At 37.1% G+C, this 19,409-nt stretch overlaps 1 pseudogene; it reads left to right on the top strand.

Moving 5' to 3' along the window:
* Positions 1-13,322: 13,322 nt before the first annotated feature.
* On the top strand, positions 13,323-13,751 carry LOC130859657 (SCAN domain-containing protein 1-like; annotated as a pseudogene).
* Positions 13,752-19,409: the final 5,658 nt, after the last annotated feature.

Raw genomic sequence — 19,409 nt, 5'->3', positions numbered from 1 at the left:
CTCATAAGAAAAAGAACATATTATGGACAACGTGGGAATTGACAATGCTACATAGAAATATTCCGAGTGTTACAAATAAATTACTACTTCGTAATTTCACATTTAGTACTCCTTATCTATCCTTATCTAAATGATATGTTCAGAGCAGTCAAAGTCATTAAAAAATATTAGTGTGAGAGAGTTTTGCATGTTTTACATTGTTCTTAAACCTCTCTCAACGTCGTGGAAAATGCTGGGTTTGAACACCAACCTCTTTCGCAATTCACAGCTTCTCTCCTCCAGCCTCTTTTCTGCCACCCCAACAAAAGACTTCAAAAGAGAAAATGCAGTTAAAAGTTTAGTGACACTTCATTTTCTTTTTCTTTGAGTTCTTGCTATTACAGTCACAGCAAATCATTATTTTGTTTTGAAAAACCAATCAAGTAATAACAACTTCTGTTCTGGACTGGCTTCTTTGTTAAAAGGGAAAAAATGTTGCGTCCTCCCGGCCCCAACTGCTATTTTGTAGTCCTTTGTTCTTTTCTTGTCTGTGTCTCTCTTTTTAATTCATGCTTGTATTGTCCCTCTACTCCATCCCCAGAGCACAAAATGCCCTACATTAGGATAGAACAAATACTCTTGTATTATTTTTAAGGGCTTTAAAAATAGTTGAATTGCTCTTATTTATTGAGAGCCTGCAAGGTAAGAGGTGCTTCAAACAATGTGTCATCTTTGTTTTCGTCTTCGTTTATTAATGACTCTCGGAAGGACAGTCAACAATAAATTTTCACTCAAAGGTGTTAATGAAATTACACAAAGCCACCTACAGCTTATAACCCATGTTTTTATGACTGCTATCCAGAATTCACTGTCAAGTCAGAGATCATGAAACAAAGTCGTTCATATGAGGCAGAATCTATAGACTAGTCAAAATATATGTAACATTGGATCTGTTCATTGTCTTTCCCCAGAAAAGTACATTCCAAACCATTCTGCCTATGAGATTTTTTAAAAATCAGATTCACACAATATAAACGTTAAGGAGAAAACTTGGTATGCCGTATTGACGTGATAATTCACTCTACCAGGGATTGGCAAACTTCTCTGAAAAGAGCCAGATAGTGAATATTTTAGGCTTTGTGAACCATACAGTTTCTGTTATAGCAACTTTTCTGGGGCGGGGAGGTGCTCTCCATGTGGCTTATGGAATCTTAGTTTCCCAAACAGGAATCGAACACGTGCCTCCTGCAGTGGAAGAGAGGAGTTTAACCACTGGACCGCCAGGGATTTCCCCTGTCATAGCAACTATTTGACTTCATTTCCTATGAATGCAGCCATAGACAATATGCAAACAAATAAGTGTGGCTGTTTTCCAAAAAAACTTTCTTTAAGGATAGCAAAATGTTAATTACATATAATTTTCACACATCACACAATATTATTTTTCTTTCGGTATTTTTCAATTATTCAAAAATGTGAAAAATCATTCTTCCTTGCATTTTGTTGAGCCCTCCACTATACCATGCTTTAGGCAAACTCTAAGTGCACTTCTTAAGGTGGCATCAAGGAATTATGGGATTGGAGGATGCTCTCATGGCTCATTGCAGCCACAAAACTCAACCTCCCTTTAGGGTTGATAAGAACAAACCACAACCCTGGGTTGATAAGAACAAACCCTGGGTTGAAAAGAACAAACCACAACCCTGGTGGCACAGTGGTTAAGAATCCACCTGCCAATGCAGGGGACACGGGTTCGAGCCCTGGTCCAGGAAGATCCCACATGCTGCAGAGCAACTAAGCCCATGTGCCACAGCTACTGAACCTGTGCTCTAGAGCCTGTGAGCCACATTTACAGAGCCAGCGCGCTGCAACTACTGAAGCCCACGTGCCTAGGGCCCGTGCTCCACAACAAGAGAATCCACCACAATGAGAAGCCAGCACACCGCAATGCAAAGTAGCCCCCACTCCCCGCAACTACAGAAAGCCCTTGTGCAGCAACGAAGACCCAACACAGCCAATAAATTAATTAATTAAAAAAAAAGAACACGCTATAAGACGTCTGTCGCCGTTATTTCTTGGGTCTTTCTCTTATAGGGAAAAGTCAGTAAATATTAGTCATCGCTGTTACTATATTTGTTGTTTATTCCCAAGTATTGTCAGCACTTACTGTGTGCAAATCACCATGATAGATATTTTGAGTGCCTCACATCAAGGGTATATATATCAAAAAGGAATATGGGAAGTACAAATAAAGACAGGGCCACACATAATAAACTAAAAAACAGCTGATAATTAACTAGGCAGCTAACAGGAAGGCAAGAGCGCCTGTGTTTGGGCATCAGGAGTGGATTTTAATGCAAGCTGCCTATAGGAGGTAAGATTTGACAGGGGTTTAGAGAGGAGAAAGATATCAATGTTAAATACTTAAAAGGGACATCCTGGTTGTAATTTAGCTAATGAAGCTGCATGGAAAGCCTGTGTACCTGTCCAAATCGCCTCTTTTTTTTTTTAACAAATAATACTTATTCACTAAAAATCTGTGAACTCAAATGTCAGAAAGCACAAAGAGAAATATTCTAGGTACCCTAAAAGCCCTAAAAAGCCACTGTGTACCTATAAAAATTACCAATGTTTACTAATTATTACACCCAGAAAAATCTATCTACTTTCCCCTTCAATTCAATCCAGTGTCTAAACCAATGAATTTCCATCTACACAATACTTCCACTGTTTCAGTTTGTGCTGTGAGTATTTAGTGTGCCAAAAGCACTAGCTCTATGGGGATGTTTGTACCAAACAATATTAATAAACGAGGTGCTATGTAAATAGGTAAGGGTTTTCATCTGTATATCGTAAATTTAACTTTGCTTTATGCATTAGATGAATTCCACTAAATGCTCACCAAAAACAAACATCTGGGTATAATATCACATTTTTCACTGATATCTAGCAACATTTCAGAGATACTTAAACGCTGAAGAAAATGTATCCCCAAGTGTTATCACAACACATTTAACCCTAGCATTTACTTTAAAAATCCCTTTTACACGCACATTATATACATTCTCACAATTTGCCTACATTTCCACTGACATTTTTCTCTAAATTGGAGAAGCTAGCTAACCTTTGAAAAATCTGATGAAAATCAGTCACCTAAGTTATGCAACAGTTGGTAGCAATGTTAATTTCCCAAAAGCACTGTTAACAGCATTCAACAAATATTCATACCATCTATTTTCATTAACATAAAGTTTGAAACGTTTTCTAATTTCCTTAGTGATTTTTCAGCCATGAACTATTTGGAAGTGTGTTCATTTCCAAGTACTTAGGATTTTCTCTAAATATCTTCTTGTCACGAATTTCTATTTCACTTCATTGCAGTTAGAGAGTATACTCTGTATGATTGCAAATCTTTTAAATATACTGAGGTTTGTTTCACAGCTCAGCAAATGCTTTATACTGGTGAATATACCACATGCCCCTTGAAAATATGTATTCTGCTTTTGTTGGGTATACTGCGCTATAAATATCAATTAGGTCTCAGTGGATTATAGTATTATACAGATCATCTATTTCTTTACCAATTTTTTTTGGGGGGAGGGCCTGGTTAATTAGAACTAGTTGTAATACATCTCCCTCCCTCCTTTTGCCCAGGCAAGTTTTTATAGGTGCCATATTTTTTTAAAAGAGAAAAAAAAAAAAAAGCAATATAAGAGAACAAAAACTAGCTTTAGACAGAGTTGAGGATAAAAAGGAAAAAGGAATGATTCATACAGCTGTTGAAAAATGGCATTTGGTTTGTGGTTTGGTTTTTTGGTAAGAAGCCAGCAGCTCCTGGAGTGTTTCTTAACTACAAAAACTTTAACAACCAAAGACATCAAAGAGAGCCATCCTTGCCTTGTCAGCCAAACCTCTCCCAGTTTACAGCCCAGCCAAACCATGTCAAGTTGAAAGAGGACAGTTAAAAAAGGAGGGTGAGGAGGGAAACAACTACACAGAGTCAGAAGTGTGGGTACCAACTTCCACACTTTTTTTTTTTCTCTTTCCAGACTGAAGCGAGCAGTGGTTGATCATCCCTTTGGCTGCCCTGTGAAAAGTAAGCACATCCTGTTCCATGCTTCTGCTTGCTCAGTGCAAGGATGGCTGAGTCATTCTAATCCTCAGGAGCTCCCCCCACCTGTGAGTGGCATGGCAAGAGGTGATGAAGTCACCGTGCTGCTCCATGTACCACTTGGGAATGATTCAGTCTCTTTCAAGTACGTGTTCGGCTTTTTAGATTTCTATCTCTACAGTGTGGCTTCTGGGCATGTAGGGGCTTATGTGAACTTGTGGAGGAAAGGGACAGCGGTGCCAGGGATCATAGTGTACAGTCTTCTGGATCCAGCTGGGTCAGAATGATTCCTGTACGTGTTACCACTATAATCAACTGGATGCTTACTGCATTTGAGGCATCCTCATCCACTAGCTCTCGGTCCAGGCCCCAGGCTGGCCTATATATTAGCCCCCTGGATCTCTCAGCAACTTCCAAGAGCTCCTGGCTAAGGAAGAGGGCATGACAGGAGGGCCGTGTTGCTCTTACTTACTTCACCAGCCCTCTTCACCCATCCTTTTCACCGTTGCACCATATTTGTATGTCATCAAGCTGGCTCCTACCAGAGGCCTCGGGATGCAGGCCACACACTGTTGTGTTCTCAGGTTATCTTACACTTATCTGAGTATTTCTAATACATTCATTTTTCTGGACTCTGTACCTTTGAAGAGGGGAGATGAGAACACATATATCTGATCTTCTCCCTCTGGCTCAGTCAGTCTTTCTTACCCATTCCCTCAGACTGGAAAATCTATTTTCCACTTGCCCTTCCTCTCTGCAAACACTTCAATTTAGTCACAGCCTATTTCTTCAAGGATCACTGAACCTGTTGGCTTAGACTTAATGCTAGGTGTTGTGTTTCTCTACTCAGTGGAAGAAACCTTAAGATCTGGGCATATCATGCATGTGTACAAAACACAAGCTGTTGTATCACCAGATTCTGAAGATGTCTAAGCATGAAGGTACATCGGTGTATTATGTCAAATACAGTGTTTCTGTTACAGGTGTTTAAGCTTCCAGCATCCTTTGTAGTCTAATAGGTATTAAACTCCAGGCATTCTGTAGATGAAGAAGATTGGAATGAAGCTGATGGAGGGAGACCAAAGAGAGGAAAATAAGGGAAGGGGTGATTTTCGTAGGAGGACAGAATCGATTTATCTCTTTTGTGTCCTAGACTATGAATTTTCTGCCCTATCAAGGGCCAGGTCTGGGATCACAGAGAAAGGGCAGAAGACTTCAGGGAGTATTTAATTTATGAGAGCGTGATTAACCCTACTGCTATTAGGCTTATTTTATATGTATTTTTATATAGATATGCAATAATTAACATTAAAAAGACCTGAGATATACAAGGAGCTTTAAACCATCTAATCTGAAAGATAATTTTCCAGTGACTGTTTCTGCTTCATTGTTTGTTGATTACTTCATCTTTACATGTAATGGAACAGCTGCAGAGTCACCAGTCCTAAGAGATAGCAGTTATCTAAACTGTAAGTCACCTTCTCATGCTGTTTGCTGTTCTTGCTGTTATAAGATAGAATAAAAAGGTGAGCTTAAACCAGGATAAAGGATCTAAACGTTGCAGGTATGCTTATATGCCACCGATATTCCATGTGTAAATATAAACACATATGGGATAAGCTAGTTGCCTGGTTTTGGCTGAATGGAATCTCTAGTTTTATCCCTGCAAGAAGTGAGTTAAGAACAAAACAATGTGGATAATTGTTACGGGGGAGAGTATCATCCAAAATGACAGTTAAAAGTTATACGAGGGTTCTCTGTTGGCTGCATTAGAGTCATTTATGGAGTAAATATTTTTATAATCAGAAGGCAAACAAGACTGGTTGTCTTGGTTACATATGATGCATATCAGATTTGGCTTGTTTTCCATGTGTAACTTTTCATGTCCTGAGTCATGATTACTCATAATTATGTTAAATACCAGTAATCGTAAATTGGCAGGTACAGATCAGTAGTGGCGTGACTGTGATTCGTTTTCACGTGTACTCTGCATACTGCAAGAATCTTTCGGTGGAGGGAAATGTTTCAGTTGGCAGAAATACAGGGCATTAAACTTTAGTCAGGATTTATCATTAGCTTCATTTTACTGTTAATCTCATGACTAATCTGGGGAGCTAGACACTTTTGCTTCTTTATTAAGTATACAACAGTAAATATATTTTATTATTATTATTATTATTTTTTGGCACACAGGCTTAGTTGCTCCGCGGCATGTGGGATCTTCCTGGAGCAGGGATCGAACCTGCGTCCTCTGCATTGGCAGGCGGATTCTTAACCACTGCGCCACCTAGGAAGCCCTACAACAGTAAATATAAAACAATAGTTGTACAACTTTGTTCTCTAAAGTAAATAGTAGATAAAAACCTCATGTGCTGAAGTACAACATAGAGAGAAGTTATCATAATATCTCTCAAAGAAGGAAAACTCCTGTCTTACATGTTTATAAAATGATTGTACATGTATACTTAATTATGCATTTTTTTCTTGAGTGAATGTTACTTTTTTTTAACAAGAAGAGTGATTAATAGTACCCATTTCCTTAATAGAAATAACAATTAAAAGAAAAAGAAAAATCACAATGAAAAGAGAAGGTATCTACATGGCTTTTTGTTTCTGTTAGAAAGAAATCTATGAATATAGCTACAAAATAAAAGGACTTAATTTCCTATAATTTGTATGGGTACAGTATTGAGACCAGTGGATGAAATGAGAGACAAATCTTGGTAATAGAAGTCCAACAAACCCCTGTCTTAAATGGTAGTTTAAAAAGACTAGGCCTCTCTCTACTAAAGATCAACAATTTGAGTAATAAACCAATGCAAATAGAGACCTCTCGGATATTTTTCTTTGGACAATCTTTACATTTACTCTACAGTAAAAGTGTGGGGTATGTCCAGTGAAAATTAGATAGTAAATTTATCTGAGGGCAGTAAGCCCAGAATTACCCAATAAAAGTTCAATTACATATTTAATTTAAAAAGAAGTTGGAAACTAATAAATGGCGTTCATTTCCATTTTGTCCAACCAACGCTTCCTTTATTTAAATATCTTATGTAAAGGCAATCATGGATATTTCATAAAAATACATCTGAATGAATGTGAGACAGAAATGAAAGAGACGAGTGACGGCTCTATCCTTTATTTGCCTATCGTGGGCCATGGCCTTCTTCTCTTGGATGTGAAATGCTCTGAGTCACTATTACTATTTATGCAGAAAATCAAGAGCCTCTTATGATAAGAGCCTATTATAGTGCTGGGCGACCCACACTACCTTTGTGAAAAAGATACCAGTGGCTCATCCTTATTATACTGTAATATTGTGAAGTGCTTTTTGCAATGATGATTATCAGTTTTCTCAACAGTAAAAAGAGGGTAATAATATTAACCACACTGTGTTTTTAAGACTCTTAAATAATGTCCACAAAGTGCTTAATACAGTGCCTGGAACCTGGTAAGTCTTAAATATATGGTAATTAGTTGCTGTTGTTTTGTTGGCTTCTATGCAGAAGATACAGGACTTGAGAGTGTTGGAAGAAATCCAAAAGACTGCTTAAAAAGTGACTGCAAAGAAGCCAACTTGGAAGATTTAAACAATCTTTTTTAGAGTTTTGTCCTCCCCAGTGCTGCCTGGCACTATCTATTACAATTCATTATGCATTCGTATTGTTCAGGGTTGCATCAGAGCTGTGTGCTTCTACAAGCAACTCTTTCAAGTGCCGAGCCAGAGTTCTCTGAGGGCAGCCACAAACCCTGAGCACAGAGCTGGCCAAGGAGGACAAGTCTGAGTTCTTTAAGAGTCACAGCTGTAACTTGCAAAATTAGTTACATAGAAGTGTCTTAAGTGAAAATTCTCCATGATTTTTTCCAGGGTTTCAAATATGATAAGACAGTGCTAGCCAAGAAATAGACTTTTGTGAAAATGGGTTTGCTTTCTTTCCTTAAACTTTTCCCCCGGGAACCATTGTATACCCTGAGTCAGAAACAAATATATGCAGGCTACTACCTGTCTTAGCCTCAAGTTCATTTCAATTTCAAGAGACAAAATCTTTGCAGAGTCTACATGGCTAGTTTTTAATATCTTGTGGTAAAGAAAATGTGAATTTGTGCCTTCTGAGGGTCATCTCATGGAGTACTTTGCTTAGGTAGCAGTCAATGGCAAACGTTAACACTGTCAGGGATATTGAGACAAGGAAAGACCCGGAGAGTGTGAGATTCAAAAACATTATGGAACACGTTAATTTCTATTTTAAGGCACTTTAAAGAGTACTTTCTTTTCATTTCAACCAAGCAATGAAAACTCATCAGAAATGACAAAATTCTGAATTTTGTCTCACTACTTCTAAACTTTTGTGGACACAGATAAAAAAGACAGCATCATTTTACTCTCTCCCAAAAAGCCTGCTTTGGGAAGCCAGCAGTTTTCCTTTGTCCTCTCTTGGTTATGCGTAAAAACTCTCAAAACTGTCTCCAAATATTCGCTCAGTTACACATTCTTAAAATTATCACTTATCAAAGGAAGTTGGCCTTTTATGATATACACATCCAAAGTTCTTAGTTTCGACAACACCCTGTTCTTCAGTTTTCTAACAGCAATGCCCTTCTCGACAGGGTCCATGTTGTCTCTCAAACTGAGAGGGTTTTTTTTTTGGCCACGGCGCTGGGCCTGTGGAATCTTAGTTCCCCGACCAGGGATCGAACCAGCACCTTCCGCACTGGAAGCTTGCAGTCTTAACCACTGGACCTCCAGGGAAGTGCCTCAAATTGAGAATTTATTCCAGTTGCTACACATTAGGCCAAGCTGCTTCCGCAGTGAGGAATAATTTTGCATCTGTATTTTATCTATCCAGATTTACATCTATCCAGGCCTCACTCCTTAACAGAGCCTTCCGCAGATTTCTTCCAACTCAGGACTTCTGAAGCACATGTTTGCTGAGCCACTTGTTCGCGTGTAGGGATATATTTGTGTACTGCTGTGGTTTCATGTGTATACATCTCACCACACCCAGGAAACGGAGCAAGTGGCTAGAAGGCAGAAACCTTATTTTACTAATTTTTTTTTCACTTTATCAATTCAATAAATATATGATTGACCCAATGCACACTAAACTCTGGGCTAAACACTGACCTCCTTCAGACTCTATAAATATTCCCATTCACCATACAGCTGTTGTTTTAACAGCATTTCAATCTATCCACATTTAGTAACCAAAATCCCTCAAAAGTACTGGATACTTAACATCGTCTCCTAGGAGTTTTTACCCAATAAAGATAGCTTTAGTAAATTTGAGTTAAAATAATTACAGAAAAAATACTGTTCACCTAAATGTGCTATCTACTTATGAAGACTAATGTGACACAAGTGAACAGCATTTTGATGAATTCTTTTTAAGAAGAATCCTTTCCTAAAGGATTTGAAAATATCTAGTTGATTTCTAGATCTATTTTAAGGTTTAAAACACTGTATCTGCATGTTATACTTTTCTTATAAAATAGCACTTTTGGATAATGCCATCCTGGCATGACTGATTACTTTTATAAGAGAAATTTGAAAGACATTCCAATCCATTTTTACTCATTATTTTAACAATGATTCTAATATTATTTTATTAATTAGAATAAGCTTAATCTAATGTTAAAGTAACTGAAAATAATGTTATATTCCATAAGTAATTTTAAAATAGTTCTTGGTATTAAGATACATTAATGTTCTGTGTTCATTACTGAAATGTGAAGACACAAGCGCTATTTTTCCACTAATTTGTGTGGCCTCAGGATAATCCTAAAATAAATTTGAGCTTCATTTATTCATCTTTAAAACAAGAATAGGTATGCCTTCTCTTTGCCTTATAAGCATGTTGCAAGAATTAATTATATCTTTAAAATATATAGAGCTCTTTACCACCTTATAAGTAAATATAACAAATATCAAATGTATTATTATTATATTATTATTATATTAGCACAAGATTTTCTTTATGGCTTGCTAAAAGGTACCATGTGTTGTAGTTTGCATTCTTAATAAAATCTCTTTTATAGAATTTTAAGACCTTTTATTTTTATTTTATTATTTTTCTATTAAATTACAGTTGCTGTACAATATTATGTAAGTTACAGGTTACAATATAGTGATTCACAATTTTTAAAGATTATACTCCATTTATATTCATTATAAAATACTGGCTAGGGACTTCCCTGGTGGCACAGTGATTAAGAATCCGCCTGCCAATGCAGGGGACACAGGTTCGATCTCTGGTCTGGGAAGATCCCACATGCCTCGGAGCAACTAAGCCCGTGCGACACAACTACTGAGCCTGCGCTCTAGAGCCTGCGAGCCACAGCTACTGAGGCCGTGTGCTGCAACTACTGAAGCTCATGCATCTAGGGCCTCTGATCCGCAACAAGAGAAGCCACAACAATGGGAAGCCCGCGCACCGCAACAAAGAGCAGCCCCGGCTCCGCAACAAGGAGCAGCCCCCGCTCGCTGCAACTAGAGAAAGTCTGTGCTCAGCAACAAAGACCCAACGCAGCCAAAAATAAATAAATAAATAAATAAATCTTAATAAAATAAAATAAAATAAAATACTGGCTATAACCCCCAAGTTGTACACCATATCCTTGTAGCTTATTTTACACATAATAGTTTGTACCTCTTACTCAAATTTTGGAAAAAAAAATTGGAAATAAACACGCAGTGGGGATCAACAAAGCCAAAAGTTGATTAAAAGTCTTATAAAATTGATACATCTCTGGCAAGATTAACAAGAATAAAAGAGGGAAGACAAATAAACACATTTGGAATGAAAAAAATGCAACTTTACAGTTTTTTTTCAAGACTAAACAAATAGGATATTATCGACTTTATGCTGATAATTTTGAAAACACGTGAAATGATTAGAGATTTATATGAAAAGGATAAATGTACTCAAGGACAAATGGAGACACCTAAGTAAGAACTTTGGGGCACGTGCCCTCAATATATAAGGCAACACAAGAGCCCTGCCTCAGTTTCCAGGAAGCCCCCATGCAACACCCCTGTCTACTCCTCTGTAACTGAGGTTGGGTAATATACCAGCATGTTAGTGCTATTTAAGTCTTGGATTTGTTATGTGTTACCCACAAAAATGAGTAAAGTTAGCCTGTGATGATAAAAATATATTATAAAATAAGTGGTAACAGTCTAAAACATCAAGTTTAGATCAGATTAGGGTTATAAGATACTAAAATATTCCAATTCTTAGTTTTTCATAGCTAAGATTTCACTACACTTAAAAATTACTTTAATCATTGACTAGACAAATTCAGAAAACATGCTTAGAGGAATAGCTGCTGTTCAATTCTGGTTACCAGTGAGGACTAATCGAGCTACTCTTGTCTTAGCAAAAGTTTAAAAAAAGAAACTCTGATTTTTAAATGTGAGCACTTTTCAAATTCTAACAGAATAAAGTAATTCAGAACTTGGTAATTAGAGTCAATAGATTTGAAAGTTTCCATTTTAAATGATTTGATTGTTTTTGGTTTCCTATAAAATTATGGTTATGACATATGGTTATTTTGCTTTTCTAAAAGATTCTACTATAGAACTTAATCCTTTGTAAGAGTTTTCTGTAAACCAGTTAATTGTTCAGATTCTATTCCTTCATCAGTGTATAGTTAACTGTATACCCTTTGAAAATAATTATGGGGTTCCCTGGCAGTACAGTGGTAGGACTCCACTGCAGGGGGCATGGGTTTGATCTGGGGAACTAATCCCAGTGCGTGCTGCGGTGTGGCCAGAAAAAAAAGAAAGAAAGAAAGAAAGAAGGAAGGAAGGAAGGAAGGAAAGAAAGAGAAAGAAAGAAAGAAAGAAAGAAAGAAAGAAAGAAAGAAAGAAAGAAAGAAAGAAAGGGAAAGAAAAGAGAGAGAGGAAGGAAGGAAGGAAGGAAGGAAGGAAGGAAGGAAGATGATACCTCTGTGGGTAGGGTTTGCTAGATACAACACAGGACACCCAGTTAAATCTGAATTTCAAATGGACAACAAATAATTATTTAGTATAATTACATATTACATAGGACATGCTTATGTCAAAAACTATTATTTATCTGAAATTCAAACTTAATTAGGCATCTTGAAATATCTGACAACCTTATTTATGTCTCAGTTTTCCAATAAATGTAATGGATGGCTTGAGTGGACAACCTCTAAAGTCTTTCTCAGATTTAACATCGTATGATCTCTATCTATTACAGTTAGACTTTTAAAAAATATTTATTCGTAATTCAAACCTTGCAACATAGAATATCATTCTAATTCATCATCGTCATTGATGAACAAACTAAAAATTACAAGACTATTTTCTGAATTTTCCTTCAGATATGGGATTATAAACTCCCACTAATAAAACTATGATAATTATGAAATTACTGGCTTCACTGAATTGACCTGACTTTAAATGGGAGGATTATATTCCAAAACCACCACTACCATGTTCCACCAGCTTGCTCTTAAAATTCCTCAACCTCCTTTAACATTGGGGAAAAGAAAAAGAAAAAAAAAGGTGAGATATTTCAGAAAGAATTGGAAGGAAGCTCTTGGGTGTAGAAATAGTAGTGTTAGCAATAGTTCAGTTTGTTCTATAGCATTATCAGATTGCAAAATTTATAACATGCATAAGAGTCATGCCTGGAGCTATGAGGCAACACTTAATCCAAATCAAAATATATATAGAGAAAAGTAGTCTTACATTTGCCAGATGTAAGACTATGTTTTAGTAATATTCCAAATAAAAGGTCACTGATTATCATAAATAGTTCCTATGATCAGGGAATGAAGAGGTTAAAATAATATGATTGTATATCACTTTCATTAGCACCCTCAGAAAGAACATTCTAATCCCATTTTTATGTTTTCTACTGCAGAAATAACTCTAGATTTACTTAGAACATTCCCATATCTCTGTATGAGATTATTTGTTCCTTTCTGACCAAAGTCATCCACTTTATTACAACAGAAAACTGTAAAGAACTAGAAAATATATATTATTATCCTTGAAATTTACACAGTAGCTTCTATAGATATGTCAGCATATAAAGACTATACCATCCGGCGGTGAGCTGCAAAGCTCGGCGCCGGGGAGCTGCCTTCCCTGTCCCGCAGCCGGTGGAGGGCTATCGAGTCTCTTCGCGAGCCGCCCCTTTCCCCCGCTCTCAGAGGGACACCTGCGCAGGAGTCTGAGAAATCCTTTTCCAGATCTAGAATGGAGATTGAAGGGTACCCAGAGATGCAAAAAAAATAGAGAAATCCAGAATGATGACATCAGGTCATCATCAAGTGAGAGGAGGGCTGAGGAGCCAGAAGTCGTCCTGAGAGCGCCTCCCCAGGTCCAGGTTCCACCAGAGAGCCTCAGTGAAGACTCTGAAGGAGACCTTGAGACCGTGCCACGAAGGAGTCCACTCAACCCTGCAGCCTCCAGGCAGAGGTTCCGGCAGTTCTGCTATGAGGATGCAGCTGGGCCCAGGGATGTCCTCAGACATCTCCAGGAGCTTGCTGGACAGTGGCTGAGACCTGATATTCAAAGGAGCAGATTGTGGAAATGCTGGTGCAGGAGCAATTCCAGGCCGTCCTCCCTGAGGAGCTCAGAGCTCGGGCACAGAGATGTCCGCCTGGGGTCAGAATCACTGGTTAAGCCCTACTCCTCGCTTCTAGCTCAGCCTACATGTGAGCAGTAACCACAGGCTCTCTTTGTTGCAAAATCCAACTGCAGTCATGGGAAATCTGAACTTCAGCTTTCTGTGAGCTTGCCTTTGACTAGCTGTCATAAGAATCAATCAAAGTATTTTTTTGGCTGAAGCAGCTCTATTTCCTGGGACTGTGAACTCCAGAATGAGTTTCCCTGCCCTCTTGTAAGGACAATCAGCCTTCTGCTTGTTTTTGCTCTGCTGAATGCCTCCCTTTTCGCCCTTTGTGACATGCTTTATATATTGTTTTTATGTACCCAAAGAGGTGATTGCTTCAACTTTCATATTCTTGATTCTCCCTGTGGTGGCATGAATGGAAGCTTCTGTAACCCCACCAGTTACTCATTTGGGATGTCCTTGAAATATTAAAGTTCTGTTTTTAATAAAAAAAAAAAAAAAAGACATACCAAATAAGAAAATCACTTTATTCAAGTAGTCTTATCTTCTACCTACTTGTCGTATGATGTCTGATAATACTTAAGCCCAGGAGAAAATATTTTATTTCCGTCAATAGTGATTTGCGTAGCTCCTCTAGTACTTTGTTAACTGCAGACTTAGACTAGTACGGCTAGAGTGGCTTCTGTATGCCCTCTATGCGCTAGACATTATGCTGTCTGTTAATGAAATAGGTAACATGTTTTTCTATTTACTAAATAAGCTTTTAAAAAAAGACCCAAAGTTGACACACATATACATACAATCAGTTTATAACTCCATCCATTTCTGCTTTTCTATCATATCTTTCCACTTCTGTTACAGTCACCAGAGTGAAATAGCTAAAAAAGCCAACAATTAATGTTCAAAAAAATAAAAAAACAAACCTGATGTGTGCCAGACATGGCAATTTCTACATATGAGATGGAGTTTTGGTACTGTGAACTTTCTATCATACTATTAGTATCCTAAAAATACATTTTGTGATTTCTTTTCCTCATCTGGCTGCCTGTCATATTCCAGATATATATATTTTTTTCTTGTAAGTAGAGGAAAATACTTAGTATAATTAATTTAGCTGAAAATCTGTCACAGGATGGCTCTTGATGAGAATACAGTGGGATCTAATTCAACTTACCCCTGTTTTGTACAGTTTTCAGTGTCTTGCGTGGTTCTGTGATCCCACAGCAGAACATGGAATATTAATAACAAGATTTTATATTTTACAGCACCTTTGCTCTTCATTTGGTCAGGTGTAGCTCACACCAGAATGCATCTGAATTTCTGATCATCCTTGAGTTTTTATGTTTTGCCTCCCAGACCTTCATATTCCTTGGATGAAACTGGAAACATCCACAATCTTAAAGTCTCTCTGGACTAAAATGGGTCCTCAGGTTTACGTAGCCATTACCTTCAAAGCTGACCTAGAGTTTAGGGATGGGAAAAGATGTTCAACCTGCTGTTTACATAACAACATTAATTTGCTATGGTATAACTTTATTTTTAAGTGCTATCCTTGCAGCAAGGTAGCTGTAGCATCACTAAAAAATTAAAAAATAGAAACCAGAAGAAGTAATTTTTGATTCTAGTTTTGCCACTTCACTAGCATTGCAGCTTCAGGCAAGTCACTTGCTTCAGTTCCCAGAACTGTAAAGTAGGGATACGAGTGTCTGTCTCTGCAAACGCTTGAAGGTCTCAACCTAGACTCAGTGAACGAAAGCGTTCTGCAAGGTGTTACAATGTGAAGTCTTGTTATTAATCATCCATATATAGAGATTCAATAGTTTTTGACACACTGAGCTTGATTACTCAACGTAGGTAGATAGAGACAAAAAAGAGCTCAGAGATCGTGGAAATTTACAGACTCATTATAGGGACAAGGAAACTGAAGTTTCCCTAGTTGAGTCACTTGATCAAGACTAACAAAAGCACGAAAAGCCAGAACTCTCAGCTTGGAGCAGGAAGACTTCTGCTTCATAAATGGAGCCTTACCAAGACACAGGTGGCTCCCACTTGTAACATTCTTTAAGAAAAGGATCTCCATTACCCTCCCTAGACACTGATTTTATCTTCACTGGTGGTTTTTCCTTACCAGGAACAGTAACTCTCCTAATTTCACCCAGATAGTAAGTAGCCAAGCCAGGGATGTGAATACAGATCTGCCTGGCTCCAGAGCCTGAGCCCTTAACCACTGTGGTACTTACTTAATCACACACATGCTTGGCCTCCCAAGAGAAAAGTCAGGGGAGGCGGGAGGCAAGCCCTGCCAGAAGGAAATGTGCTGAGACTTGTTAGATTTTGTGCCTGGAAAGCCAGAGTCAGTGGTTGCCTGGCTCATAGCTGTACATTTTGATACATGGAAACTGACAAGTAATTAAGAGTTTACCAAGCTCTTTAAGACTTATAAAAGGAGAAACGTAGTTCCCAGTTATAGTTACAATTTAATAGGCAATGTTAAAATGCTACACACCAAGATTTTGTTAATTGTATTGTATCAAATAGATATATATTTGATTTTTCATCCTTAGCTTTTATTTAAAAGACAGGACATATCCATTATTTGGTGTTTAAATTTTAAATCATGACAGTATTTTTAACAGCATTGATACTTTAATGACAAAAATGGGCTTATTCTCTTCCAATGAGTAAGCAATTTACTACCAACCAGTAACAGATTACATACTCCAGAAACAGAAATTCACTTTGTCAAAAGGACAACTTTTTTTAAATTAAAAAAATTTTTTATTGGAGTGTAATTGCTTTACAATCTTGTGTTAGTTTCTGCTGTACAATGAAGTGACTCAGCTATATGTATACCTATATCCTCTCCCTCTTGAACCTCCCCTCCCCGATCCCATCCATCTAGGTTATCAGAGAGCACGGAGCTGAGCTCCCTGTGCTATACAGCAGGTTCCCAGTAGCTATTTATTTTACACATGGTAGTGTATTTATGTCAAACCTAATCTCCCAGTTCATCCCACCCTTCCCTCCCCTCCCCCGCCCCATGTCCACATGTCCGTTGCTACATCTATGTTTCTATTCTTGCCCTGCAAATAGGTTCACTTGTACCATTTTTTCTAGATTCCACATATATGCGTTAATATACGATATTTGTTTTTCTCTTTCTGACTTACTTCATTCTGTATGACAGACTCTAGGTCCATCCACATCTCTACAAATACCCAATTTCATTTCTTTTTATGGTTGAGTAATATTCTATTATATATATGTACCACACCTTCTTTACCCATTCATCTGTCGATGGACATTTAGGTTGTTTCCATGTCCTGGCTATTGTAAACAGTGCTGCAATGAATGAAGGGGTGCATGTATCTTTTTGAATTATGGTTTTCTCAGGGTATATGATCAGGAGTGGGATTGCTGGGTCATATGGAATCAGACTCCCCAACTTCAGACTATACTACAAAGCTACAGTAACCAAGACATTATGGTACCAGCACAAAACCAGAAATATAGATCAATGGTATAGGATAGAAAGCCCAGAGAAAAACCCATGCACCTATGGTCACCTGATCTATGACAAAGGAGGCAAGAATACACAATGGAGAAAAGACAGCCTCTTCAATAAACGGTGCTGGGAAAACTGGATAACTACATGTAAAAGAATGAAATTAGAACACTCCCTAACACCATACACAAAAATAAACTCAAAATGGATTAAAGACCTAAAGGTAAGACTGGACACTATAAAACTCCTAGAGGAAAACATAGGAAAAACATTCTTTGACATAAATCACAGCAAGATCTTTTTTGACCCACCTCTTAGAGTAATGAAAATAAAAACAAAAATAAGCAAATGGGACCTAATTAAACTTAAAAGCTTTTGCACAACAAAGATAACCATAAACAAGACAAAAAGACAACCCTCAGAATGGGAGAAAATATTTGCAAATGAAACAATGGACAAAGGATTAAGCTCCAAAATATACAAACAGCTCATGCAGCTCAATACCAAAAAATAAACAACCCAATCAAAAAATGGGCAGAAGACCTAAATAAACTTTTCACCAAAGAAGACATATAGATAGCCAAGCGGCACATGGAAAGATGCTCAACATCACTAATTATTAGAGAAGTGAAAATCAAAACTACAGTGAGATACCACCTCACACCAGTCAGAATGGCCACCATCAAAAAATCTACAAACAATAAATGTTGGAGAGGGTACAGAGAAAAGGGAACCCTCTTGCACTGTTGGTGGGAATGTAAATTGGTGCAGCCACTGTGGAGAACAATATGGAGGCTGCTTAAAAAACTAAAAATAGAACTACCATCTGACAAAAGGACATCTTAAAGAGGGAAGGAGAAAGTGGGTTTTAGACAACTCTGTGCTGACATATCTGAATCTGTAGCTTAGAATTTGGATGGACACCTAAAACTTGGCCCTTCTGCATGCCCATTGTACTAAATATTTTACACATTTGCATGCCCGTGCTCGTTTCTCCAGGCCTCACCTTTATCCTGGAAAGTATGCACGTTCATAAGAGAGTCTTTGCCTAGAAATGTATATGATATAGAAATATAGTGCCATTTATAAGAGACATAGCATATTAAACTTAGGCATTTCTTCTTTTGATAAGTAGGACCGAAAATGCATTTAACTTTATCTTTCATAAGAGAAGTAAAGAATCTTACAGATTATTGACCAATTTCCTTTAATTTTCACTTGGTTGAGTACCACAAAAATATTATCGATGACCCCAGTGGTCTGTGAGCCCTTCCAGGGCAGAGGCAATATCTTTGCCATCTTTGTTTCCCTAGTACAATGCTTGCTATTGCAGACATTCAATAAATATTCCCTTTATCGAAATAAAATTTAATTCATGAATATATAATCTACTTGAAAAGTCTATTATGAAAAAATTCAGTGATTGTCCAAGTTTTAAAGTATAAAATCTGATGAGTTAAAAGTTCATCGAAACTGACCAGAAAGCACATCTATGTCTGTGCTTTTAATCTCTAGAATGTTTGATTGTAAACGACCCCTCAAAAGAGGTATAACTTGATAATATAATTCCAAACACAGAGCCATGAAAAGCATGATTTACATTTTTATTTTATAGACAGTATTCTTATTTTCTTCAAACTTTGATATAAATAAATACTAAACTTCATAGAGGAAAAACAGGGATTTACATATATTTTAGGAAGGTAATAGCCAATGTATGACTTTTTCGTCTGCTTAACAGTATAAAAAGTATAATATCCTCCACACTCAAATATCCTCCAAAAACATACATGTGATCTGCAGTAAAGAGGATGCATACGTTATAGTAGTAAATACTTGATAACATGAATATATTACCACTTCATTTGAGTATGTCATTTATTTTACATATAATAAATTTTATGAGCATGCTTTACATACAATTACCATGTTTATTAAAAACTATACAACAATAAAGCCTTTAGGTATTGTATTTGCCCTTAAATAAATTTAACTAACAATTGCTCTTAAGGTAATTTCAATGCACAAAATGAATTCTGTATATTTTTTTAATTGCATATATTAGACACTATACTAAACATGAAATCATTTAAAAACTGTTACAAATTTTTTACATTTTCCTATGCATACTTTTGTCCTCACTGTAAAGATGAAAACAGTTTTCAATCAAAAATAAAAAAAATCAAGAGAATTTTTCTAAAGA

Source organism: Hippopotamus amphibius, chromosome 8 (assembly GCF_030028045.1).
Source record: "Hippopotamus amphibius kiboko isolate mHipAmp2 chromosome 8, mHipAmp2.hap2, whole genome shotgun sequence".
NCBI lineage: Eukaryota > Metazoa > Chordata > Mammalia > Artiodactyla > Hippopotamidae > Hippopotamus > Hippopotamus amphibius.
This window is presented reverse-complemented; position numbering and strand designations above follow the sequence as displayed.